This window comes from Lutra lutra, chromosome 8, assembly GCF_902655055.1.
Source record: "Lutra lutra chromosome 8, mLutLut1.2, whole genome shotgun sequence".
NCBI classification, from domain to species: Eukaryota; Metazoa; Chordata; class Mammalia; order Carnivora; family Mustelidae; genus Lutra; species Lutra lutra.
In genome coordinates this window covers 1,162,301-1,188,298 of record NC_062285.1, presented here as the reverse complement: position 1 = coordinate 1,188,298, position 25,998 = coordinate 1,162,301, and the positions used below count along the sequence as shown (strand labels likewise).

At 57.4% G+C, this 25,998-nt stretch overlaps 1 protein-coding gene across 1 annotated transcript in view; it reads left to right on the top strand.

Annotated features, from left to right (window-relative positions):
* ADARB2 (adenosine deaminase RNA specific B2 (inactive)) overlaps positions 1–25,998 on the top strand; it is a 371,222-nt gene that overhangs the window by 276,306 nt on the left and 68,918 nt on the right. The window lies entirely within an intron of this gene.

The following is a 25,998-nucleotide window of genomic DNA, read 5'->3' as shown; positions in this document are numbered from 1 at the left end:
TTCATTCATCTGTTAGATGCCCCCAAAGCAGCCACAAGGCCTGTGCAGGTCAGCAAGCGTTCTGGTCTTCCTGCTAGCGGGTTCGGGGTTGCAGCACCTGGGTTCCCCGCCCTGACGTGCAAACGTGCGAGTAGGATGAACGGCACGTGGCCTTCTGAGTCAGACCAACCCTATCACATCCACGTGCTGTCGCCTCACCATTTCACTAGTGGTTTTTCTGAAAGCCTTCCCCGCTGCCCACGTAACCACCACCACAGCCCGGCACCAGAGCCTCTAAACACCCCTGACAGCTTGCTGGACCACGGCAGACGGGCAGGCCCCGCACGGATCAGCTTAGTGTGGTGAAGTTTCTGATGTGTGGTGTGTGTGGACGGTGCATCGAGGTAAAAGAAGAAAGTCTAGAGCTTTTATTACTTTGCAGTTTAATCTCATTATAACAATTTTCTGGGCTAAATGGAATACCATAAATTCTTCCTTTCAACGCGTGTGAACCCGTGGTTTTTTGTATATTCAGAGTTGTGTAACCATTACCACCATCTAATTTTAGAAGTTTCACCACCCCCAAAAAACCCTATTAGCGTTCTCCCCTCCCCCAGCCCCTGGCAACCACACATCTCCTTTCTGTCTCTCAGCACCGCCTTACTCCCCACGCTCCACGGAAACGGAGCCACACAGCTTGCAGCCTCTTGGGTCTGGCTTCTTTGACAGCATCTTTTATTCGAGGTCCATCCGTGATCTGGACAAAGCATCGGTTGTTCATTCCTTTTTATAGCCAAATGACATCCGAGTTTAAGGATGTGCCGCACTGTCTTCGTCCATTCATGTGGACCCTCCAGCACGTGGGAGGCCTCTACTTTCTGGCGTCCTGAGTGATGCTCTGAGCACTGGCACACACATTTCTGTGTGGACATGCGTTTCCACTTCTCCTGAGTATCACCCAGCAGGGGAAGTGCTGTTTCTAAATGTACTTAGCATCTCGAGAACTTTCTGGCCTCTCTTCCCACTAGAAGTGAACAGGGGCTCCGGCTTCTCCACATCCTGGACAACACTGCTGTCATCTGTCCTGTCTCTTGGCCACCCTGTCGGGGTGAAATGGCATGTCAGTGTCGTTCGGACTTGCATTTCTGATGACTCAGGATCTTGGGGGTCTTCTAATGAGTCCCGTACACGTCTTCTTTGGAGAAAAACCTGTTCAGATCTTTGGGACTGTTTTTATTTGGGTCTTTTATCTTCTGAGTTATTAGATTCCCTTATATATACTGGCTACTAGTACCTTTTCAGACGTAGGACTTGCAAATATTTTCTCCCATTCCAAGGGTTGCCTTTGCACTTTCTTGATGACGTCCTTTGAAGCATGAAAGTTTTTAAATTTGACGAAGCCCAAATGACTCATTTTCCCTTTTGTGACCTGGTCTCACCAAGGTCATAAAGATGGACCCCTAGGCTTCCTGGTAATGGCTTTACAGTTTCCACTAGAACCTCCCAGATGTTGTTGAATAGTGGTGGTCTGGGCAGACAAGCTGGTCTTTTTCCTAATGGTAGGGAGAAAGCATTCGGTCTCTCACTGGGGAGTGTGAAGTGAGCAGTGCATTTTTCATAGTTGTTTCTCAAGTTAAGGGAGTTCTCCTCCGCCCCTCATTCATGGGGCATGTCTCCTTACTCTTTAATTTTTTTAACTTCTATTTTTTGTATATTTTACAAATTACATTAACAGTTTGTACCATCTGTAAATGAGCTGATGTGTGTATGTGGAATGAACACTCACAGCTACTTTAGAAAGAAGACCGCAGGCCCCTAGCATGTCATCACCAAGCCCATGGCTATGACCGGCCCGCTCCAGGAAGGTCCACCTCATGTTACACATCACGCCACAGACTACTGACTTCTGTTCCGATGACTAAGGGACATCGAGTGAGTGTGAGGCGCAGTCAAACCCAACTTGCCAGTCCTTGCTGAAGGGGTCCCTATCCCATCTCCTTCAGATGCAGAAGAATGTGGATAAAACTTGGCGATTATGCAGCTATTTCTGCTTTCAAGGAAATGCAGAGAGAGTAAAGTAGCCCTGAAGGGAAGAGGACACGTCACTTTGTCTGAAAACCTCTAGTGACATCTGTGTAGATCAGGAAGAACTGAAGGAAACAGATCGCTTCTCCCACACAGCTTCCCCAGACCCACGACCCTGAACCACAGGCGCCGTTCCGGAGCATTCCAGCAGGCAGCAGCTGCAGACGGCCAGCCCCTGCCCGAGCCTGCCCCAACACACCAGGAACATTTGTGCCAAGTCCTGTCTCCAAGACACAAATCAGGTACCCAGGCCGGTCCCTGACGCGTGGAGTCCGGGGCCGGCACCGGGCTGAAGGGCCGCCACACGTGGATCTCAAACGGGGCAAAGCCGCAGTGTTTCAGAGAGCTATCACACAAGAGCGAGGCAGCCGTCCACAAGCACTCTCAGTTCCCCAAGCAATTGTGCAGAGCAGAAAATTCGGGTGGAAACTGATGGGACAGAGCCGTGACTAGGAGGGAGATGGAAGGTGTGTGTCTGAGAGCGACAGACAGCCAGCCTGGAAACCTGGATGTAAGATCCCAGCGCGCTGGGAAGGATGCTCCCCGGCCGGCCCGCTCCCCCACACCCCGGCCCTGGGTGGACACCTGCTTAAACCCCTTGAAACGCCGGGGCCTCCTGCTTCCAGTCTGAAAGATTTTGAACAAACGATACATTTTAATTGATTCAATTACTTAAACCCTGAAGAGTTGCTGGCACAGAGCTAATAGCAGGGGTTTCCTTATTTTATTCACACTTTCATGACTGTCAGTGCCTGGATTTACATTTGGAAATAAAGAGTCTGACGAGCTTCCCATCTCCACGGGCAGCAGGCGAGGGGCGCACGGCGGCCGAGCGGCTCTCCGCGGTGCTGAAATGCCATCCTGCCGCGCCGCCTGAACCCTCTTCCACACGGGAGCCTCGGGCCGCACACGCCGAGTGTGAGCTCCGCACTGAGTCGGAGCCGCTGTCTGAGCTCAGCGTGTCGTATGTCTACGTCGGCTCAGTGACAAGCGTCTGGAGCCACCTTTCTGCAGAGCTGCTCCATGTTGAGCGTCGAGAAGAAAGAGGTTCACAGGCTCGAGCTCTACGGTGCGAGTCCGAGGGGGGCAGCAGCAAGGCAGCCCCTCCACTCCGTCCGCACCCTGTTCTGGACCATCTGCAAAGCAACACGTGACTCAGACCCCTGCGCTACGCCACAGCTCGACCTCCTCAGGGACAGTGGGAGACACCAAGCAGACTAGCCCGAGAGCTGCCCTGGGCGTGGTGCTCTGAGCCCGCACCTGGGTCCCGGCTGTCCTGTCCGTCCCGACTAACCACCAGCAGGAGGCAAAACGATGGGGTGTCTGCCAGACCACCAGTACACCTCCTGGACACCACGTCCCCACCCTTGTTTGGAACCGTCCTGCGAGGCTGGGCCACGAGCAGCTCTTCCCTGTGTCAGCAGCCTGCTGACCCCCTCGGTCCGCCCAGGCCGCTCTCCCCCGCCAGCTAATCCCGGGGGCCCCACACTTCACCCCAGAGCAGCAGTGGCTTATCTCACTGTGCGCGTGTGTGATCCTACTTCTCGCCAGCTCAGGCCCCGGGGACCTCGCTGCACCAGTGGTGGCTTCGCTCCTCCTCTCACCCCCAGCGGAGGACCCCTGCTTGCTCGCGGAGCTGCCGCAGTCACCACACTTGGTCATGTTTCCCACCCACTCAGCATCCTTCCGTGCCCCACCACAGCCTCGAAGCCAGGCCAGCTGTGATCAGAGTACAGCCGCTGGACCGGGGGTCAGGAAGGGGCCCCAACAGGACGACACCCCTGGGGGCTCCCCTGGCTCAGGTGCTGGGCTCTGCCACCACAGGTACCATTCCCCTGCGGGAACCAGCGTTCCCAACCCCAGACCCACCGCCTCTGCCGCCAGTCAGCTTCCAAATACTTCATCGTCTCCCTTCACTGTCCCCTCAGCCCAGGCAGCTGCCCGACTCCAGTTTCACTCCGGCAGCACTCCATGATGTCACTGTGTGATGTCACTTGTGATGTCGTTCATGATGTCACTCTGTGATGTCACTCTGTGATGTTCCTCTGTGGAGTCACTCAATCACCCTGTGATGTCACTCATGATGTCACTCGTGCTGTTGCTCTGTGATATGATTCTGTGATGTCACTCTGTGATGTCACTCCATGGTATTGCTGTGATGTCACTTTATGATGTCGCTCATGATATCACTCTGCAATGTCACTCGTGATGTCACTCCGCGATGCCATTCTGTGTTGTCACTCACTCGTGATGTCCCTCCGTGACGTCAGGGATGAACTCCTCATCGTGTGGGGTCCCACACCGCTGCCCGCCTCCCGCCCGTGAGCTCTGGGAAGCAGAGGGCCTGAACCTGCCAGCACCGATATTAGCAGAAATGTGGGCTCAACACAGTTCTTCGGGGGTGAGGATTAGTCTTCTTTCTGTTCTTTGTCCTTTTACTCCTCCTCATTGTCCTCCCCCTCTGCTGCGGCTCAGCTGCACGTGTGAGATCCAGTCAGGTCGCCCCCCACGCCACTGGAAACAGTGACTGACATGGAACCAGGGCACAAGTCCTTGTAACTGCGGTCACAGTCACTCCATCACCCTTAATTCAGTGTAACCAAAGCCTTCAGTGATTCCACGTGGCCCCCACAGGTCGGCACTGGGGCTTCCCAAGAGCCCTGGCGTTTCTGCGGGAGGACCTCAGGCCATTCCTCAGTCAGTCACTGATGAAGAACAAACTGGTATCCTTCTAGCCTTTTGTGTCGAGAGGCCCTAAAAGCATATCTTTAACTCAAGAAGGTGATATTTTCTTCCCCGCATTTTTAACTTTATAGTCAAGACAGCAGAATGGATACGTTTGCGTTACATTTTTCAAGATGAGAATTTCTTGAGTTTTGCATACCTACTGTTGAACATGGATGCTTTCCCCGTTCTAACGATCCCTGAGAGACAGTGGACTCACCAACCACCCTTCCGACGAGCAGAGGACAAGTACCGGAATCCGTTAGCCGGGAAGACGTGCGCACCTCGCCACGGCCGGGTGCCCCGGGGGGGACCGACTCCCTCAACACTCCCCGGCACCCGGCTTCGGGAGTGCGGCGTCTCAGCGCTCCTGACCCTGGGGGCGCACCCTGCTCACAGGGGTGAGGTCACCTCCGCACGGAGGCCCTAGCACAGAGCTCCGTTGGGGGCCAGAGGCAGGACGCGGCTGGGGACAGCACCCACTGCGCAAGGGCTCTGGGGTCTGGTAGTGTCACGAGAACACGCTCACGTGTTTTCCCGAAGGAGAGGAATATTTAAACAGGGAGCGAAGCCCGCGTCCTGCAAGCCCTGTGAGGCTGGACAGGCTCTTCCCCGACTGAGCCACCCAGGCACCCCGTCCACACAGGCTCTTCACGGGCAACCAGAAGAGGCAGCACGGCTGGGGTGTCACGGTGCGGAGAGACGTCCGAGGGGCCGGGGGCTCCGCACAGTCAGAGAACTGGGGTCCGGCTGCTGCCCTCCCCAGAACACTCGGGCTGCTTGTGCCGCAGACACACCTGGTTCACTCCCCAGACGTCCAGGTCCGTCAGCAGGGGACGAGGCCTGGGACTGATGTGCGTGTGCGTGTGTTCGGAGTCGTGAGTACACCGCAGTGGCCGTGTAGGACGCCCGCCACCACAGCTGCATCCTGCTGCCTTCGAAAGCCACTCCCGCCTGCCTCCCAACCCCCTTCCTTAATGCTCGCACCTGTCAATGGCCCCCATTCCTGTAATTGTGAGTTTTCTCACCATAACGCAAATGCAGTCATACCACGTGCCTTTGGGTCGGTCTCTTCTCTCCGTGCAGCTCTCTGGCCGTCCGTCCAGTGGCTGCGTGGATTGAGACTCTGTTGATACTGCCGGGTGGTGTGTGTGGTGTGAACGGACCACAGTTTGTTTAAACCTGACACAGTGAAGGACAACCGTGGGGACCCCGGTTGGGACAATTATGCGTCCAGTGCTATGAGCGTCCGTGTGGTGTTTGTGTGTGAGAACGTAAATTTCCGTTTCTCTGGGACACACGCCCAAGGGCACAGCAGCTGGGCCGTACAGTGATCCCATCCCCAGTGCCACAAGAAATTGCCAGACTGATTTTCAGAGCGACGGCCCCAGCGTGCGTCCCACGGCGGAGTGTGGGGCGCCCGGGTCCACCCCGTCCAGCCGGCGCGCTGCGGGGTCGCTGCTCTTTGAGGCGGCCACTCTGGTGGGCGTGTGGGAGCATCTCGTGGGCTTCCCGGCCACATGTCCCCAGCGACAGGTGGCACCAAACAGCTTGGCATGTGCGACTCTTCACTGGCGTTCTCCACGCGTCTCTGTCGCTTTCTGATTCTCTGTCTTCCGGATGCGTCGTGAGCGTCCTCTGTGTACTCGGGACACTGGCGTGCTCCAGACATGGGGCTTGCGAACATTCTCCCTCGTCGGCTTCCCTTGCGTTCTCTCACGACCGTGGGTCTCCCGCAGGCCTTCTGCTGTGAGACCCGCTCTCCAGCTTTCCCCTCTCTCATGCTTCTGGTGCCACATCTAAGAGTTCCTTGCCTTGTTGAAGTAGATCCTAAGAATTTCCTCCTGCATTTTTTCCTAAGAGTTGAAGTCTACGATCTACGTTTCGTTACTGTGTGTACGAGGTGTGAGGCGCACATCGCTGTGGGGTTTGTGGAGGGAAGGGCGTTGCCCGTGGAGACGCGGCTACCCCAGCTCTGTGGAAAGGCCGTCCGTCCACTCAGCTGCTCTGCGTGGCTCCCCAGGCCGCCCCGCGGGCCTGTCCATCTCCGCACACACACAGTGCCACGCAGCCTGGATCAGTGCAGCTTCCCACGAGACCTCCACACGGGTGGGGGGTTCTTTCCCCTTCCCGTGAAATGGGATGTTTGAGTTACTCTAGAACTGGTGCCTTTGCGTGTGAGCTGTAGGATAAGCTTGTCTGCAGCTACAGAAATGTTCGCTGGTGTTTGGAGAGGAACTGCCTTAAACTCCAGGTCAGTTTCGTGGAAACGGACACTTGGACGATCTAGGCCTCCGAGTCACGTACACCACACGTCTCTCCCTTATTTCAGGTCGTCCCTGATTCCTTCCATCACGTATTGTGGTTCTCAGCCCACAGATCCTGACTGTGTAGTTCCAGCAAGTCAAAGCCTCCATGCGGCGCAGTCGGTGGTGACCATGGCACGGCCCGCACAGGGTCCGTCCTGGCGCCGTTCTGACTGTTCTCGTTATTAACACGTCTAACAAGACAAAAGTAGCTTCTGGAAAAGCACATTCCCCCCTTGTTGACCTCCAGTACTTTCAAGCCCAGACTCCCTTTTAAAAACTGTCCACTGACAGACCCAATGGATGCATTATTTCCTTACTCCCGCACACTGAGGTGAGGTCAGCCGCGTCCGCACTCTTTCTCTTTGAGCCACATAGACAGGGGGGATCCCGTCTCAGGGACACGCCACAGCGGGCGCCATCTTATTCATCCACATTATGAAAAAAAGAAATACATAAGTTCAAAATTGAATTTTGAAATAACTGGAAATGATATATTCTAATGTCAAATGCTTTTCCTCAAGTAGTTTGGGTGGGAATCATTACAGGTACAACATCTTTCCTTCTTCAAGAGGGGGTGGCAAGTCCAGGTGTCCTAGACCCCCCACCACTGCAGACCTAGAACATTGGTCCCCATCACGTGCCATGAAGTTCTCAATGGCTGTTAGGATCCATCTCCTGTTTTTCCTTCCGTAAACAGTCCCAGATGGCCATCTGTGCTAAACCTCCTTGGCTGGTGCATTTTAATGCTTCTGTTCCCACCTCAAGATCAGCCTAGTAGACACACTGCGCGCTCTGTCCTCACCGTCCCTCACTGCAGCTCCTCCCCATGCGCCCAAACTAATCATTATGTCCCCAGAACCTAGAACTCAAGTAGCAGACAGTGAGAAAACCAACCCAGGTACCCTACAGACCAAAGAACTAGAGAAAGTATAAGAAGACAGAGAGACAGGGGCGCCTGGGTGGCTCAGTGGGTTAAGCCGCTGCCTTCGGCTCAGGTCATGATCCCAGGTCCTGGGTTCGAGCCCCACATCGGGCTTTCTGCTCAGCAGGGAGCCTGCTTCCTCCTCTCTCTCTGCCTGCCTCTCTGCTTACTTGTGATTTCTCTCTGTCAAATAAATAAATAAAATCTTTAAAAAAAAAAAAAGAAGAAGAAGACAGAGAGACAGAAATTGGATTCAGACTACCGTCCCCCTGGTGCCGAGCCCCGCGCAGCTCTGAGCTTTTTGGGAAAGACGAAAGAGTTTCCACAATGGACGGGGCCCACAAAGTCTGTACAAACAGGCTGAGTTCCTTCCAGCAGCAGAAAGAGAGATTTAGCACCGAACGCAGGAAATCAAGTTTATGGCCCGTCCGTAATGATTCCCAGCTCTCCCGTCGCCTCTCACCAAGCTTCAGAGACTTTCATTAAAGACAGAGCGAGGAATGTTGAGACCTGCACTTTTCTCTGGTGCTGAGTTATTTAGAAATATCACCAGGGACCAATTTGTGTCTCCCGAGCCCAAAGTTTGGGCTGCTCTGAGGAGGGACAGCAGGGAAAACAGCTATTTCTGCTCCGGGCTCTCATGGCACCGCTCGCCCCCCCATGGCTGCCCCCTGCTCTGGCTCCCCGTCCCCACAACCACCCCACTGTGGGCAGGTGGGGTCCGCGACACGCCCTGACCGCCTTCCTCTCGCAATGCAGGACAGGGGCTCCCAGCCCTGTTTTCAGGTCCGGATGAAGGTCTTGACAGCCAGACCTTCTCCCGAGAACAGAGCACCATATTTTGGGTCAGAAGGAGCGCCCTGAAACGTTGGCATCATCCAGCCTCTGCGAACGGCAGGTGCTGTGCTGGTCCCTGCTGATGATGGGACTCTCTCGAGCGCAGGTTGGGGTACAGTCTCTGGAACCAGGACAGCTCCCCTGGGCTTGCCCACTGCACGGCGAGACAGGAAGGATTTGGAGCCTGCACCTGCTGAGGGGCAGGGGGAGGCCCACGCGAGCGCGATCCCACGGGGAGGCCCGCAAACAGACAATGGGATGGGCTTCGCTTCCGAATGACGTGTCCTGGCTTCTAACGACAGAGCCATGTGATACGTCGTGTGACAGATGGAAGTCGGAGTGAGACCTGCTGACTAAGGGGTGGGTGTGTTATATGTCATGGTGTGATCGTGACCCTGAACAGTAAATGATGCCCCCACAGAAGGACCAAAGGCAGCAGCCGTGGGCTGACGCGGGGCTCGGCTCTGCCCCCACATGCAGCATCTCACACCCATGCACCCAGCCCACTCCACGCAGGCTTCTATCCGGGGGCCCGAAAACCAGGACACGGGCATTTTCTCACCCTCCTGCCCCACGTCTGTGCTCTGGTGTTTCTCCCTGGGGAACAGCTGTATCGTCTGTGTTATTTCTAAGTGCCGCCTTTCAGTCTCCCCCGTCATGGAAAAGGCATGAATCTGCAGGACCCAGCGGTCTGGCGACAGCTCTGAAAGCCCACGAGCCGGGGGAAGCCTCCAGGGAAGCCCTCTCCGCTGACGGTGGTTCAGTTGTGCATGTGACCACCAGGACCCCGCCACTCTGCCCTCGCTGAGGAGCTCCCCAGGGCTCAGTGCTGGCCCCTCCGCCTCTGGGCAAACTTGTCCAAAGTCGAAACGACGGCTCTGTGGCGTGGCGGGCCCGCGTCCCGGCTTCCCCGCACAAGTCTCTGGCTTCTCTCCTCAGGAAGTGAGAGCCTCTCGGGACCCCACCTGGCTGCATCAACAAAAACTGTGAGACCAGCTCTGCTCATAGAATGTTCTGGATGCCAGAGCCACACGACATACTTGGGCGCCCAGCCCCTGGGAGGAGACACTAGATCACCACACGGTTTCCACTCTGGTGGGGGTGGCTGGGAAGCTCAGGCCAGAGGCCGACAGGACGCAGTGCCCCCCCGTAGTGAGGGTGCCATGAGGCCAGCACAGGCCTCCCACCCTGGAGACGTGGCAGGCCAGACACAGGGACTCCAGTCTGGGAATCCACCCAAAGGAAGCCACTGACCGGCAAGGGAGAAGGATGGCTGCCCCGAACCAGCCACGAATCCAAGCACGTGGCACCTTCCCCAAAGAGGGATGGCGACGTGCAGGAGTGAGGACAAGCCGAAGGCGTGCGGCACCATGGCTGAGTCAGACACAGGAGCGTGACCCCAGCGCTCCTCACCAGGGGAAGGACAGCCGCCCATGGCCCAGAAACTTGACTCTCCCCAAGTTCAGATGTGACAGACACTCACACGGTGAGACTTGTCCACAGAGAGGCTGAGTGTGGCCACTTTGAGACCTGGCCGCCCCGCCACACGGGTCCACTTTTCACCCCCTTTACAACGGGTCCTGACACAGAGAAACATTCCAGTTGAGCGGACAGACCAGTGAGTGGCGAGTAGCCCCCCGGGTAAGTTCCCAAACTGGGAGCCCCCATCCCAGCGTTTCTTGTCTCTGGCAGACGATGCCCTTTCTGACGTCACTCCCAAGGCCCGGTACGGATGCAGTCGCTCTCCATCTGGCGGGAGAAGCAACTGGTGCTCGAATTGAAGAGGAACTCCCCGCACGCGTGTGCTGTGGGGAGACTGACCCTGACGCCGCCCCAGGCCGGTCCTGTCCTCCACCAGCCCGTGGTTACTGTGACGGACACAGTCTCTGTGAACGGGTTTTGTTTCTGTTCGTCGTGTTCCTGTGAAAATCGTATAATAACAAACACTGGGAAACGACATGCATTTTACCTCGTCTAACGAAATTACAGTATTTTCTCCACCACCTCCAGCTGCCCAGCCGGCAGAGTGTGGACTTACCAGCGGCCGACTTTCTGCGCCCGTCTGGATGGGGGGCTCCCTGTCCTCGTTTTCACGTGCCTGTGGATCAGCGCCAGCAGGAGCCCGGTCTCCCGGGCACGGAGGGACCTCGGAGAGATGGGACCCTTGGCACAGTGTGGCCAGGACTGGAGCATCCTGGGGCCGGGCAGCAGCGGGGGTACAAACGGGCCCCTTCTCCCCAGAGCCCCAGTCCTGCCAGCACCCCACTGCCCGTGTGCCCCCCGAGACCAGAGACAGGCTAACAGAAGCACTCAGCCCTGCTCTGGGACTCAACTTACCCAAAGGGCCTGCAATCTTCCGTACCACACCCAGACCTAAAGGTGGTGCCCAAGAAAGGGATGTCTTCCGAGAAGTGAAGTTATTCGTATGAAAACGCTTCCAGAGCCATTAAACCCTAAGTCATATTTACTCAGATTTTTTAAACTTTTTCCTTTCCTGGAAATACTAAAAGTGTGTGAAATCCCCACCATGCTGGGAATACCTAGGCCACGGGGTCATTAGGGAGCCGGCTGCCTCCTCGTGATCACGTGACGGCCCACAATCGTGTCGGGCTGAGGTGCCCGTGGGAGCCACAGTGATTAAGTCTCAGGGAGCACAGCCGCTCTGTCCGTAGAGACGAGGAGGGGCAGCAACGGCTGGAGAGACATGTCAGCCGCCTCTGTCGCCATTTTCCCCAATAAAGAAGAAAAGTAAGGTGTAAGCACAAGGGAGACTCACACAAACCACAAAATAGGCTAAAATAAAAAGTAAAAAGGAAACAGGCACTTCCACAGACACTCCAGAAATGGGAGCATTTCATTTTGTTTTGGAAATACCCGTAAGTGTGATTTTCCTTCCAGACTGTATGCTGGCAGCCCCGGGGGAAAGGGGCCAAGTCCTAGACGGGGGCTTAACTGGGAGGAAAAAGGCAAGGCTGCATTTGCACACAGGCAAGCACGTGCATAGGCAAGCACGCAGGCACGCACACGTCCACACACGCATCCACACGCTGTGCGTGCCCACAGAACACACATGCACACATGCAGACACACATACAGTGTGCGCGTGTGTACACATGCCTGCACACGCACGCCTGCACATGCATCCACACACGTGTGTGTGCCCACAGAACACACATCACACGTGTACAATGCAGACAAGCATATGGTGTGTGCGCGTGTACACATGCCTATGCACACACGTCCGCACATGCATCCACACACGTGTGCGTGCCCACGGGAACACACATCACATGTGTATAATGCAGACATGCATACGGTGTGTGCGCGTGTACACATGCCTGCGTGCACATGTCCACACACATCCACACATGTGCGCGCGCCCGCATGAACACACGTGCAGACACACAGTTTGCAGGCATGCACATGCCTGTGCCCACGTGTCCACATGTGCCTCCATGTCTACATGAACACACAGGCAGGTGTGCACATGCACACACGTTTGTGCACTCACATCCACTACACACATGCAGACACGCGCGTGTGCACTCGTGCACACACTCAAACCCACAGCCCGGGCCTCAGGAGCCAGGAGCACATGATTCACTTGCAGCAACATGATGGGAAATCTATCACGCACATTCCGTGTTCAGAGCTAAAAGCCATGAAACCCAGGGGGCTGCAGCCGGCGTCACTGTCCTTAAGCCCAGGCTGTTGACTTGGGGATGGGGCATCACTGGCCTTGGCGCTGGTTTGCTATTTCATGAAAACAGTCCCAGTCTCTCGAACAGAAAGGATGGAAGGTGCGGCCATTCCGGGCAGGAAAATCCGCACCTCGGAGCGATCGGGACTGTCTTAGATCCTACGGCCAAGAGAGGCTCCTACAAGTACAGACCCAGGCCACAGACCTCCCCGCCTCCCACAGCCCACGCACACCAACAGTCCTACAGACAGGAGGGCTGCGGCCCCTCTCCCAGGCGAGGGCAGGAAGCAAAGGGCTGTCGCTCCTGCCAGGTCCCGAGCCCAGCAGCAGAGCCGAGACTCCGCCGTTGTGCAAACCTCGACGTCAGACCAGCTCACGAGTGGAAAGGGATTTACTGCAACAGTAAGTGACGCGTGGAGCGTCCGCGCTTTCCCGTCGCAGCAAGAATGAAATTAAGGACCGCAAAGTTCATCCTGGTTTTGAAAAAATTAAACTTTTAACATTAATTGCTCCTGAACATTTGTGAGTGCCCCAAATCCTGACATAAAAGCTTTAATTTCTATGCAAAGCAGATAGGATGATTGAGTCATAATTAAAATGGTAATTATACCCTTAATGCTCCATATTTGACTTTTCAAAAAAATGTTATGCTCCAAGAAAAGCTATTTAAAGATCAGAAGAAAATGTTTGAAAATGAATGTATTCAAGACATTTTAAATGTCTTAAAATGTGGTTATTGATTTTTACACGCTTTCGAGTGCGGTCTAAAACATTTCTTCATTTATTTTGGTCGATGGAAATAATAAAAAATCATTGGGATGTGAAAAGCTTAAATGAAGGCAGTATTCTGGAGGCTGCTATATAATGTGATAAATATGGGAAATGTTGGGGAGCCGGGGAGCAGCGTCAGGCCCGAGCACAGGCCACCCTGAGCCCACGACGGCGGGCAGGGAAGAGCTCGCTGGCAGAAGCCACCATGGGCCGCCCCCCCTTCTGGCTGCCGAGGTGTCACTGGGCTTGAACGCTGCAAATATGACATTTCCTTTGATCCTCTATTGACTGTTTAGAATTAAAAAGAACACCTAAAGCTATAAATCAAATGTCAGGTGCGGAAGTCTGGTAGAACCGTATCAATATTCCGTGATGTATGGCTTGCCGGGGGCCTCGGGGACCTGAGGCACGCCAATAGGCAGCAGGACTGTGGTGCTCGCTGAGCTGCGGTAGGGGAACGTGCACACCTCGGGAGCCGTGTGCGGGCCGGGCCTCCTCCCTCTGCGCCCGCTGCTTAGCTGGGGCCCACGGAGCCACTGCTCAGAGCCCCCGAGATGGCCCCGTGAGAGCGCATCCCCTGCGGCTGGTGCGTCCCCCAGGGGACGGGGAGGTGCGGGGCAGGACTGCTCTGCAGGCTTTGTCACAGGGAGGGTGTCCGTGCTCAGGACTGACCACTCAGCCGTCCGAGGAGCCTGCACCAGCCCCACCCCACGTCCTTCCCCTCGTCCACCTGACGGGGGCTGAACTCCGTTCTAGAAAATTCTGTAGCAGCAATGAAACATCCAAGGAGCAGAAGAGACCCGTGACGTGGAGTCTGGCCCCCACAACAGCAGAGCCGTCCAGGCACAGAGCCACCGCAGGGCTGGTTTGGTTTCTCCTGGAGAAACTCTGAACCTTCCAATATCTGGAAGAAACTCCCTTTGTTAGCGTGCTGTTTGCTGATGGAAACGCCTACTAGGGAGGCTGGTGTCAGCAGGTGGCATGGACGGACCCTGTGTCCCGGGGCCCTCAGATCACGTGAGAGGCACCTTAACCTCTGCACACCGGCACGACGCTGTTTGCAGGCCCCGCTAGACGCAGGCTGACTGAAGGAGGGCATGGGCTGCTTGGGGAAGGGGTCCCAGAGACACCAGGGGACAAGGCGGAAAGGGCGAGGCCCTGCAGCTGGGAGATGATTCGAGCCCATCGGTGATCAGTCCAGCTGGGGGACCTGCGTCCTGAGGCTGGGCTCCTTCTGGGTTCCCCTCCTGTGCCTGGGGTGCCACTGCTGGAAGGGGGGGGATTCTGCTGAGGGGGTGTCTGGATTTGCAGCTGTGTGGACACGTGGGGGACGGTGGTCAGGGTGTGAATCCTAGGGGCCGGCACAGTGGGACCCGGAACTAGCAGGCGCTGCGTGGAGCTCTGCAGCATCCGGCTTACCACACTGGGAACCCCAGTCACCAGTGCCCCGTCCCTTGTCCTCACGCGCATGGGCTGTACAGGCTGTCCTTGCCCTTTTGTCGTCCAGCAGAACTTTCCATGCGACTTCCTCCCAGACTCGCAGATTCCAGCAACGCCACCAGATAGCCCAAGAGGCGTTGGGGTGTCCAGCACCGCCATGAGGGTGCCGGGGGGGGGGGGTAGGCAGCCCGGTGGCCTCACGCCTCCCAGAACAGCTGCGGGCTCGCCCACGAAGTTACGTGACCAGACGCTCTCGGGAAAGTTTTGCACAACGGACGCTCGGCCTGTGCCACCGAGGCCACCTCGCCTCCTTCCCAGACTGAGGGAGGCCCCGCGGGCCAGCAGTGCACAGCGGTGACCGGAACCGTGACCGTTCCCACCGGGTATGGGGGTGCCTGTCCTGCCGCGGACCCACACTCTCAGGAGTGGCGGCGACCCATGTGGTGAGCCTCAGGCCCGTCCTGGGGCTTCGTGATGGGCCCCGCCGTGTTCTGCACACACAAACCCGGGTCGGGCGGACACAGCCCCATCCCCCGGCTGGTGTTTCCCCGTGCGCGCGGGTCCGACTGCACTCCCTCCATGGAGAGAAGCAGGAAAAGCAGCAGGTGGGGCGACGCACGCTCCCTGTCCTCCTCCCCTCTGCAAACAGGCGAGCGGCCGTGCCCTGCTCCCCGGGACGATGAGGTGAGAGGAGGTGGTCGTGCGCCCCACACCGCGTGGCATAGGACAAGCAGCTGATCGGCCCCAGCACTTTACATGACGGCTACAGAAACGGGTAATCTGGGGAGACATCCCGGAGACGGTGGGCTTTCAGCCGAGCTCAGACATGTGATCAAGATACAGAGACGGGGGGCGCCTGGGTGGCTCAGTGGGTTAAGCCGCTGCCTTCGGCTCAGGTCATGATCCCAGGTCCTGGGATCGAGCCCCACATCGGGCTCTCTGCTCAGCAGGGAGCCTGCTTCCCTCTCTCTCTCTGCCTGCCTCTCTGCCTACTTGTGATCTCTCTCTGTCAAATAAATAAATAAAATCTTAAAAAAAAAAAAAAGATACAGAGACGGGAAGTTCCTGGACCTGCGGTGGCTCCCCCCCGAGAAATGGCCCCCGACCCAGAGGTGCCCCCAGAGGTGACCCCTGACCTGGAACCGACCCCGCCAGAGGTGGCCCCTGGCCTGGAGGTGACTCAGCTCAGAGTCAGAGCGACTGCGAGACCCAGCCACCCAGGCATTGGGCAGGCAGGCTGCAAAGTTATTTTTCTGTTCCATTTCAGCTCCAAGTTGAAGTATTGATTCTAATACTTTATTTTCACAAGTTTATTTGAGTGACAGGTGCTCCTCGGGTAGCCTGCGAAGCAGGAACGAAATTCTGGTAATTAAGGATTCCACCCGGGGTCGAGGCCCCAGCGGGGATTAGGCTGCTCAGCGGAGTGAGCAGGGAGGCTCTCGGGGGATTAGGACACCAACTCAATAATTTCTTCCAGTTTCTTAAATTACACTTCGGCTCTCAGGAAGGCTTAGGATCCGGCCCATTGGCTCCAGAGAGAAATTCATTTAACTCGGCTTCCACCATTTCCAGGTGGGGACAGTCCCAGGGGCGGAGGACCAGGCTGTCAGCAGGCGGGGCGGGCCCTGGACCAGGACCAGCGGGTCCCGACAGAGGAGCGTCGACCTCACGCTGCAGGGACTGTGGTGGGATGCCCAGACATCCGGGCTGGATGTCAGAGAGGCCCCCACGAGCACCTGGGCCCCGCCAGGAGCCCCACGCCTCTGGCTCGGCCGATGGCCGGCGCACTTGCGAGCAGTCCCCAGTCCGCAAGGGCCAGCACGTCTTGGCGACCCAGGGCAGCTGCGTGGCAGAACCGGGAGAAGGAGCCGCATCTGTCCCCACACCATGCGACCCCGACGCAGAGCAGACCGGCACACAGGGGCCGCGCCGACACTGGCCACCCAGGTGGAGCCCTATGTCCTGGCAAGAGGCCTGAGTCTCCTCTCTTCCTCCTGTTTTCCTTCCTCCCGCATCCGCACCTGCGGACGGGAAGGCCCTTCCGCCGCACTGGTTCTCGGGCGTCTGCTGCAGACAACGCCCTGTCGAGGCTGCTCTCCTAGACGGGGGCACATTGGCCTCCAGGGGGGCGCGCGGCTCCTCACAGGGCGTTGTGGGTCAGACAGCATTCTCACGGCTACCAGCCTCCCGCCAGCCCCCAGAGCAGCGGGGGCCACGGAGGGTTCCCTGAAAGCCAGGACTGAGAACCAGGTGAAAACGGGGGACAAAGGGTCGAAGGCATCAAGGAGACACTGAGCTGAGACGAGAAGGGAGACAGGAACGAAAGCAGCAGAGGGAGGAGGACCCGCAGCTGGAAACCCCTGGAGGAGCGGAGCGTCCAACATCAGGCCAGCAGGAGCGAGTCCTGCTGCTGGAATGACAGTCACTGATCCCGGCACATTTCACAGAAGTTCTCGAATTTTAAATCTACGTCAGAAACAAAAGAGCATCGCGGCTACTCACAGCTAATTGTGCCCCTGGAGCCCCCAGGACCAGCCCTGAGAATCCACAAGACCAGCCCTGCGGAACCCGTCCCGGGAGCAGAGCCTGGTCAGCAACACGAGCCGGGCGCAGGCAGGGACCCTGTCAGCACAGCGGGTCAGAGCGGTGTTTGTCACGGCCCAGGCCATAACCTGCACTGCGCGGCCGACAGGCAAAGACGGACGGAGCAGTCCAGGGTGCGGCTGAAGTCAGCCTCCCAGAGTCTGCGTAACGGCGCCATTTGTTTTCCATCAAGGTCGTTGTCAGTACCTTCAAGGGGACAGCGTCCACTGATGACCCTGTGCGGACGGAGTCCTGACCTTCCCAGAAGCAGCTGGAATCGTCCCCGCTCCGGCGCCGGTACGGTGTTTGCCGCGGGGGAGGGTGGGCGTGGTCCAGGCGCGGTTACCGGCTGCGCAGAAGGAACACCGCCGGCCTGTTTCCCCGTAGCAAGTCCCAGCCATGGGTCTGCTGCAATCCGGTCCGGGCCGAGTCCAGCTTCTGAGGGACCACATTCATGGGCTCCAGAAAACCACTCTCTTCTTCGCAGCCAAGAAAACAAAAAGCCGAGAAGACGAGGCGCCCGCGTCCCCATCCCGTCCTTTCGAAAGAGAAAAATAAAGCGAGGTGACCTGTGGTGACAGAGTGCCCCAGCTGGCTGATCCCCCAACAAGAACACTGGACGGGCAAAATTAGCCACTGGGCGTGCAAATGAAGACACGGACACAGCACTGCACGCCCAGCGTGGCCCGGGGCCGGGTCTGACAGCGGCCGGAGCCACAGCGACGCTCCCCCACGGCCGGCGGGCAGGCAGCCTCGGCAGGCACTCCGGGGGACGGTCTGCGGGCTTCCTACAAAACGGAACGTCCCGTTGCCACACGATCCAGCGGTCCCGCTCCCCGGTGCTCGCCCACGGGAGCTGAGAGCGTGTGCGCACACGAAGACCCACACACAAGTATTTATTGTGGTTTTGTTCAGAGTCGCCAAAACCTGGAAGCACCTGAGGCATCCTCCAGCAGGGGACGGATGAGTGACCGTGGCCCATCCGGACAGCGGACACTATTCAGCACTAAAACAAAACAAGCTGACAAGCCATGAGAAGACACGGAGGAACCTTAAAAACACATCCCTGCGTGAAAGACGCTGGTCTGAAATGGCTGCATACGGGGTGGTTTTGACCATATGATATTCCCCAAAGACGAAACTGCGGACACAGTGAAAATCAGGGTCGCCAGAGCTTGGGGCAGTGGGGGGGTTGGACAGCGGAGCACGGGGTTTTTAGGGCAATGAAACCACCCCGTGGGACACCACCATGGAGGACACGTCATCACACATCGGCCCAAACCCACAGAACGTACAACACCACGTGTGTCCCTGGTGTAAATGGACTCTGGGCGGTGGCCAGGTGTTCGGGTCGGGGTCCCCGATTATGACAAAAGCACCATCTGCTGGGGGCGCTGACCGTGGGAGAGGCTGCACCCGCGGGCACAGGGGTAAACGTCAGAGCTCTGTGTATCCCACTCAATATTGCTCGGAAAGTAGTAAGTGTCTGATCTGAAAAAACAGAGCCCATTAATTAAAACCGTCGTCACCTGACAGTATTGTCCCAGAGCCATCGGCACAAACGTCAGTGGCAGAAGATACAGCGCTGGGAGTTCTATCCTGACGTCCCAGCGTCCAAGGGCGGCCTCATAGGACTCGCTCGCGGCTCTAACTGGTCGCCCAGTGTTTGATCAGCCTGGGGAGGGAGACACAGAGTCGCCATGGAGCCCGGGGAGCGGCGCCCGCCCCTGTCTGGGGCCCCAGGGAGCGGCGTCCGCCTGCGTCTGGGGGCCTGGCTTCCTGGGCGCTTTGTGTCCCGCGGTGGCACCTGTCTTCCAGCAGCACTGGTTTTCAGTCCCGTGTTCACGCCCTTCCTGTGTCCTCAGTACACAGTCTGTGCCAGCCTGTGTGGCTCCAGCTGACCCCACACGGAACCCGCCTCCCCCTGTGTCGGTGACAGCCACAGCCGACCTCTGCCAGCCGCTGCCTGGGGCTCGCACCGGGGGGTCCGGAAGTGAGGAGGCTCCTGCAGAGGGTGTCTCGGCCGGCGAGGAGCTGGGCACTGGGGGCTCGTACCTGTACAGTCCGCACAGGAGCCTGCCCACCTGTGCACCTGCTAGCAGCCGCGTGGTAAGGTCGTGATGGGCGCAGACCCGCAGCAGGAGGACGCCTTCCGGTCCTCAGTCTGTCCTGCCAAGGCATGGGCTTTCCTCGAGCCCCAGTGTCTCCTGGGACCACGGCTGTGTGCCCCGACGGGAGCCAGGGGTCTTCAGTGCAGATGGTGGCAGACCACAGGTCCGCGAGTCTCTAGAATTTTCTGACACCTGGACTCTGGGAGAGCCATCCCCAGAGCAGGGGAAGGACCACCCCTCGGGCAGGATGGAAGGGGTAGCAGGAAGCAAAACAGAGGATCCGCACCACGTGGCCACCGCGCCCGTGCCTCCCAGTCCCCTGCAAGCCCGCAGCCCCCGCGCGAGTGGGCTGCTCCCACCCCGCCATCCACAGACCACCGCCACCTCCATCTGCTGCTCTCGGGTCCCATCCCACCCCCCGAGGCGTGAGATCCCGCCTGTGTGGCATGCTGCTGGCGCTGGCCTTTTCTTCCTCACACCGAGCACGTTTGGAAGTACTTGGCTTCCGGTGGGTTTGGCTGAATCACCGAGGAGGGCCGTCACCCATCGAGAAAGAACTAGCGAGGGTGACAGGAGAGGTCGCGGGGCAGCCTGCGGGTCGCGTGTTGTTGGGGCATCGGTCTCTGGGTGGGAAAGCGCCAAGACCGCACCACAGCTCAGGACCCACCTTATCTGGGAAACAGCGGCCAGTCAGCTTTGTGGGTACAGAGAGCAGGCAGTCTCTCGAGGGCTAAAAATCGGTGTATTGGGGTTCATCTTAAATTATTAAACGTGCATGACTTTGGGTTTGGCACTGGCAGGCTTTTGCGCTAACAGGTTTCAGCTGACAGGGAAGCAATAAAGAACCAGGGGCCGACACAGGCCAAATCTGGCCCCTGTGCAAAGCAGTGTCCACACCTCCCCTACGGTGTATGGTGAAGACATCAGGCACCAGAGTCCTGCCCTAACCCCAGGCGGCTTCCTCTCCAGATCCTGACCGGTTACAGCTACAAAGACCCTATTTCCGTATGAGCGCACATCCGCAGGAGCAACGGCACCTCAGCTGGGGGGACATCGCCCCACCCAGGGCGGAGAGGCTGTGGTTAGGAAGGGCAGGCACCTGTGAGCGCGCGGGCAGGGCAGGGGCAGGAGGACAGAGCGCACCAACACCACGGCCTCGGATGGAGGCTGAGGGACGGCGAGGTGCTTCTCAACGAAGGGGAGGCAAGGTGTTTCACCAGGAACAAGGAGAAGGGCCCCCCTGGGTGCGAGCTGGGAGAGAAGGAAAGGCCAAGGCCCCAGGCCCACTGAGTCAGAAACTGGGAGCTGGACTGACGACATCAACTCACCTGGGAGACAGCGCAACTGAGGCCACAGACCTGGGCGGGTCCCAGATGTGGACCCAAAGGATGGCTGCGTGGTGATGCCCTGGGAGGTGACAGATCCCACTGCAAGCCGGAGCCGGTCCCCTGGCCGTGTGACTGGCCGGGAATGCAGGTGTGCGGGCCCCTGCTCCACTGGCCGTGTCCCCTTCCTGACGGCACGTGCGCCCACTCTCATCCCTCCTTTCTTGCCCTTTGGCCTCCCAGGCCCCAGCGTCTGTCTCCCCTGGGGGCTGCTGGAAAGGCCCCAGACCCAGCCCTACGGGAATCTCATGAGAGATTCTCACTGCCTCTGTGGATGGTGTTGCGAAGAGGCTAAAATTAGTATCTCTCACGAAATAGAGACCAGCCTCACAGGGGCAGTATTTCACTCAGCCTTTGCAGAGCCATCCCACTTCTCCACGCCCCCACTAAGCCACGCAGGTAGATGAGATCAGACTGGCAGGTGAGTAAATACTTGCTTTCTCCTCGCTCTGCATGGAAGGCGTAGACTCTCAACCCCAGCACCGCCGGTCTCCCGCATGGTCCTGCTGGGACCGCCGGGGCGGCGGACTCCACGCTTGCCCACCTGCCAGCACGGTGATGGGAGCGCGTCTCCCGAGCGGCTCACCCAAGGACGGCAAGGCACACGCGGGGTGCCCGACCCCACACCAGGGCAGCCGGACCCCGGCCAGACGCCAGAGGCTGAGCAAACAGGCCGGGCGTACCGACGAAGCCACTGGGCTTGGGAATTACTGATCGCACGGAAAGCGTGTCCTAATGCGCCACATATCAAGTCATTTTTGCTACTAAAGTCCGAAGCCGCGGTTGGAAAGAAGCCGTAGTCTTTCCGCATTACATGTTCCAGAGGTTACTTCTCTGCAGCGTAATCTGAAATAACACATAAAAGAAAGTAAACATTTATCATTATCCCGTACTTCAGGTTCATGTAATACTCAAAATCAAAAATTCTTCATGAGTTCTTTCCCCTACTTGGCTATTTCTGATCTATAAATTACCCAAATCTCAGGGACAGACCCACGACCACCGGCGCTTTCAGCAGAGAGAAACAAAGGCACTCGAGGTTTCAGCCGTCCGCCCGCTCCCACTACCGACTTCTCTGTCATCGTCCCCAGGACGTCTCGTGAAACGGTGGCGCTTCACGTTCGTGTTTGCCAAAATGGCTTTAGGAGGCCAGAAAGGACACGGCGATTCCTCCCAACACACTCCGACTGCTGTCCAAACAGCACGCAAAGTCCACACCCCTCCAGCACCCCAACGCCTCACATCCATTTCCAGACCTGGACGCACGTGGAGGTCGTCCCCCGGACTGTCAGGCCTGTGACTTCCCTCGCTGCCATGTCACACCCATGCTCCCCAGCCCCTGCCAACCGGCCCGTCACGGTGGCAGGCTCTGCATGAGGCCCACACGGAAGGACGGCATGCAGGCCTTCAAGGACGCTGAAGTTGAGATCGTGGAAATGAGAGACACACGCCTGATGAGGACAGTCAGAATGCTGCTGGCGGACAAGACTGTGAGCTACTTCCCGCTCCACGGGGACTCTACTCTCTCTGCACACCGGAATCTGCTTCTGAAAGCCACGACGTCCCGGCCTTGCCCTGGGCACTCTGTCATCATCGGCCTAGGCTTGGGCCTCAGCACTGGGGTGTCTTACATCTCCCCGGGAGAACAGAATGTGCAGGCAGGGCTGAGACCCACCCGCTCCCGCCCCGGCACACAAGTCGGTCAGAATGGGGTCGAGCTACCAAGGGATGAAGGTGAAGGGGAAGGTGGGCCAGGGAAGGAGGCGGTCTGGAAGGCCGTCTGCAGCGTTGCATGGAGCTCAACAAAGCCTGGAGGCCGGGATGGGAGAAGGAACAGCAGGGAAACTTCCTCCAGCCAAGGGAGGAGGAGCCGAGGAAAACCATCCCTGGGCTTGGCTGTTGGCGATAGGAACTCGAAGAGGGCGCTGACGGCTCGCTGTAAAGCAGGACGTCAGGCCTCCGCACTCGTCTCCCCAGAAAGCTGAAGACCTCATGGGCTATGTTTGCAGATGAGCTCATCCCCCCAGAACGTGCTCACTGTGGCTAGCGAGGGCGTCGCCAGGAATGATGGCTCGTTCTGACCGCGAGTAGGACGAAGTGACCAAAGCTGTCACTTGTGCGCGCGTCCGCCGCCGGCTCCCTTCCCGGCCTCTCGTCTTACACGCGCTGCTGATGGTCCAGCTCTGCAGTAGACCCCACAGATGCAATCGCCCATGGCAGACGCTGCGAGAGCCCTTGGGCAGCAGGACACAGCGGGAGACCACAGCACACCTCACTGGTCACATCAGCAGCCGCTGGTGTTCAACAGTGGGGACACGCACTCCTCCCCGTCGAGAAAAAGCCATTTCTGCCCGATGCAGCCGGTTCTCAGCAGCTCACCCCACCCGCTGTCCTCCCTGCGGGACGCTCGCTCTGGAGTGTGCTCTACGACTCTCCTTTTGTGGGCACTTCCCTCCGGTGCCCCCCGGGCCCCCAGCTCCGTGCCCCCTGCCCGGGCCACAGATCCTGTCTTGTGTTTCGCATTTATGTTTCAGGAAAGACGCAGCCGTGCGACACTGCGAAGCGTCAGTGAGGAAAGTCTGTCCCACAGGCTGCAAAACCATGTGCACTTCCAACTGCAAAGGCTGGACATGGTTTTAGGCAAGATTTTTATCAGATCTGAAAGGGGGGAAAGTCTTGAATGCATTGCCATCTTCCAAGGCTGATGTCAGGTTTTTTTCCCCTTGTCAGTTGCAAAACAAAGCAAAAAAAAAAAGAAAAAAGAAAAAGATGATGAACCAGAGGAGCGGAGGATGACGATGTGCATCTCCAGAGGAAGCTTTGTCTAAGGCAGCAGAGCATAAACAAAAAAAATAAATTGGTTTTATCAGAAACTGGACAGACTTCCATCGGTTCAACAGTTTGTCTGGCGAGTCCAAGCCTTCCCAGCACTGCCTTAAAATGCAAAGGGGAAATCCTAGGTGTTCACAGCAAAAACCAGATCTGCTTCCCAAGACCTGTTAACGGCTTTTTAAAGGCACAGGAGAAGACAGGGAAGAAGAGAAAACCGGCCTCGTGAAAAGGAAAACTGCTTTGAAAGCCCCCCACCCCCTTTCTCTGGATGTGACAGACTTTTCCAAAAAGGTTCAACTTTTCCGTCAAAGCATGTCGGTATCTTAGCAACATACTGGCTTGCCCCGCAAGTCGGTGAGGCAAAGCCAGGAGTTGTTCCCGTGGCAGAGTGTGCCCTTAACAAGGACCCTTATTCGGGGATCAGGCTCTTGCTTGGGGGCTGCCGACGTCCTGCCAGTGAGCCACAGACCACAGACCCGAGTCAGCTCCTCCTGGAAACACGACACCACGGGGAGATGACATGTGGCATCCTGGGGTGCACTCACAGGACCCAGAAAGACGCCCTCGGCTCACAGCCGGAGACCTACACAGGCCATCTTGGATTTGGGCACAATGTGTGTGAGCCAAACACCCACTAATTGTGTCTGGGGGTGGGGTGGGGACTACCAAGTTTCTAAGCACATTAGGATTTGGGGAGAAAATGTCTTCATAGAGAAGGACCAGAGCTTGGCCTCAGATCAAAAGCATGTTGCCTAATTAGGGGGATAAGCAGTCTTCACAAAGGAATGGGTATTGATCCTGAAGAAGTAATTTATGTAATGTTTTCTATTTTCCCCTAAACATTTTATTGCAACAAAAATTCATTCATTAATGTATGTGAGAAAGCCAGGGAATGTAAAATGTTACATTTGATAGAAAATAAAACAACTAGGGGCACCTGGGCAGCTCAGTTAAGCCTCTGCCTTTGGCTCAGGTCGCGATCCCAGGGTCCTGGGATCGAGCCCCACATTGGGCTCCATGCTCAGTGGGAGTCTGCTTCCCCCTGCCTGTGTTTGCTCTTTCCCTCCGTCCCTGTGTCAAGTAAATAAATATAAAATCTTAAGAACTAAAGAAAGAAAGAAAGAAAGGGAGGGAGGGAAGGAGGGAGGGAGGAAAGAAGGAAGGAAGGAAAGAAAGTAGGGAAGGAAGGAGGGGGCAGGGAAGAAGGAAGGAAGGAAGGAAGGAAGGAGAGAAGGAAGGAAGGAAGGAAGGAAGGAAGGAAGGAAGGAAGGAAGGAAAAAACAACTCCTGTAGGCTGCAGATCAAAGGCCCTTTAGTGGGAATTTTCGGTCACATTCTGTTTCCCAGACCAGGTGTCTTCGGCCAGAGCGGCCTATCCTGGGGGCTGCTGTTGCAGCGAGCTTCCCCAGGGGAGAGGAAATCCCTCCGCTCACGGGGGGCAGCAGTCACGGGGCCCTGAAGCCTGTCCTGAGGCAGTCGGGCTAATGGCCTTAAAGTGACTCTCCCAGGGAAGGACTCAGAGGCATGGCACCCACCAGCCTGTGCCTAACGCAGACGCAGTCTTTCTGTACCGCACCTGAGCTCCCGAGACGGAAAAACACTTCTTTCTGAGCGGCGCTTACCGCACTCCAGGCTTAGGGGGAGGTGGTGGGACCCTACCCCGGCCACAGCAGGCGGGGTGCAGACTGCGTGCCGTGTGCAGAGGCCGGCAGACCCTGTGGCGAGCAGGTCCGCAGCCCCACCAGCCTCCCCTCCCCGAGAGAGCACCGGCCAAGGCAGGACTGAGCTCTCTCCCCGACATCACACTCCAGCTCCACGGTCATCTGTCCGAGGTGCTCCTCCCCGACCCCTCTCAGCTCGAGACCAAATCCAATGAAAACCCATCTGCCACTCACACCAGGGTACACCCCAACAAGCCACCTTGGTTCCACACTGGCTCTGAACCCATCTGAAACATCACCCAGCTGAGAGAGGCTGTGTCGACACTTCACTCGTGATGCTGACGTTTTCATCACATACGTGACGACCACCCAAACAGAGACCGGGGGGACGTCTCCAGGCTTTTCTGCATATAGAACCATGCCAACCGCGAGCGGATGGTCTCCCCCTTCCTTTCCAGTCTGCATGCTTTTCGCTTCCGTCTCTTGTACGTCTGCTCTGGCTGGGACTTGTAGGGCCACATGAAGCGGAGTCATCCTTGTGCCCCAGCTGGGTCAGTGTCACTATTAACGTGCTGTTGACTTGGGTTTGCTAGTGTTTATCGAGGATCCTTGCCGGAGTGTTCAGGGACACCGGTTGCCGTCTTCCTCTCTTGCGGTGA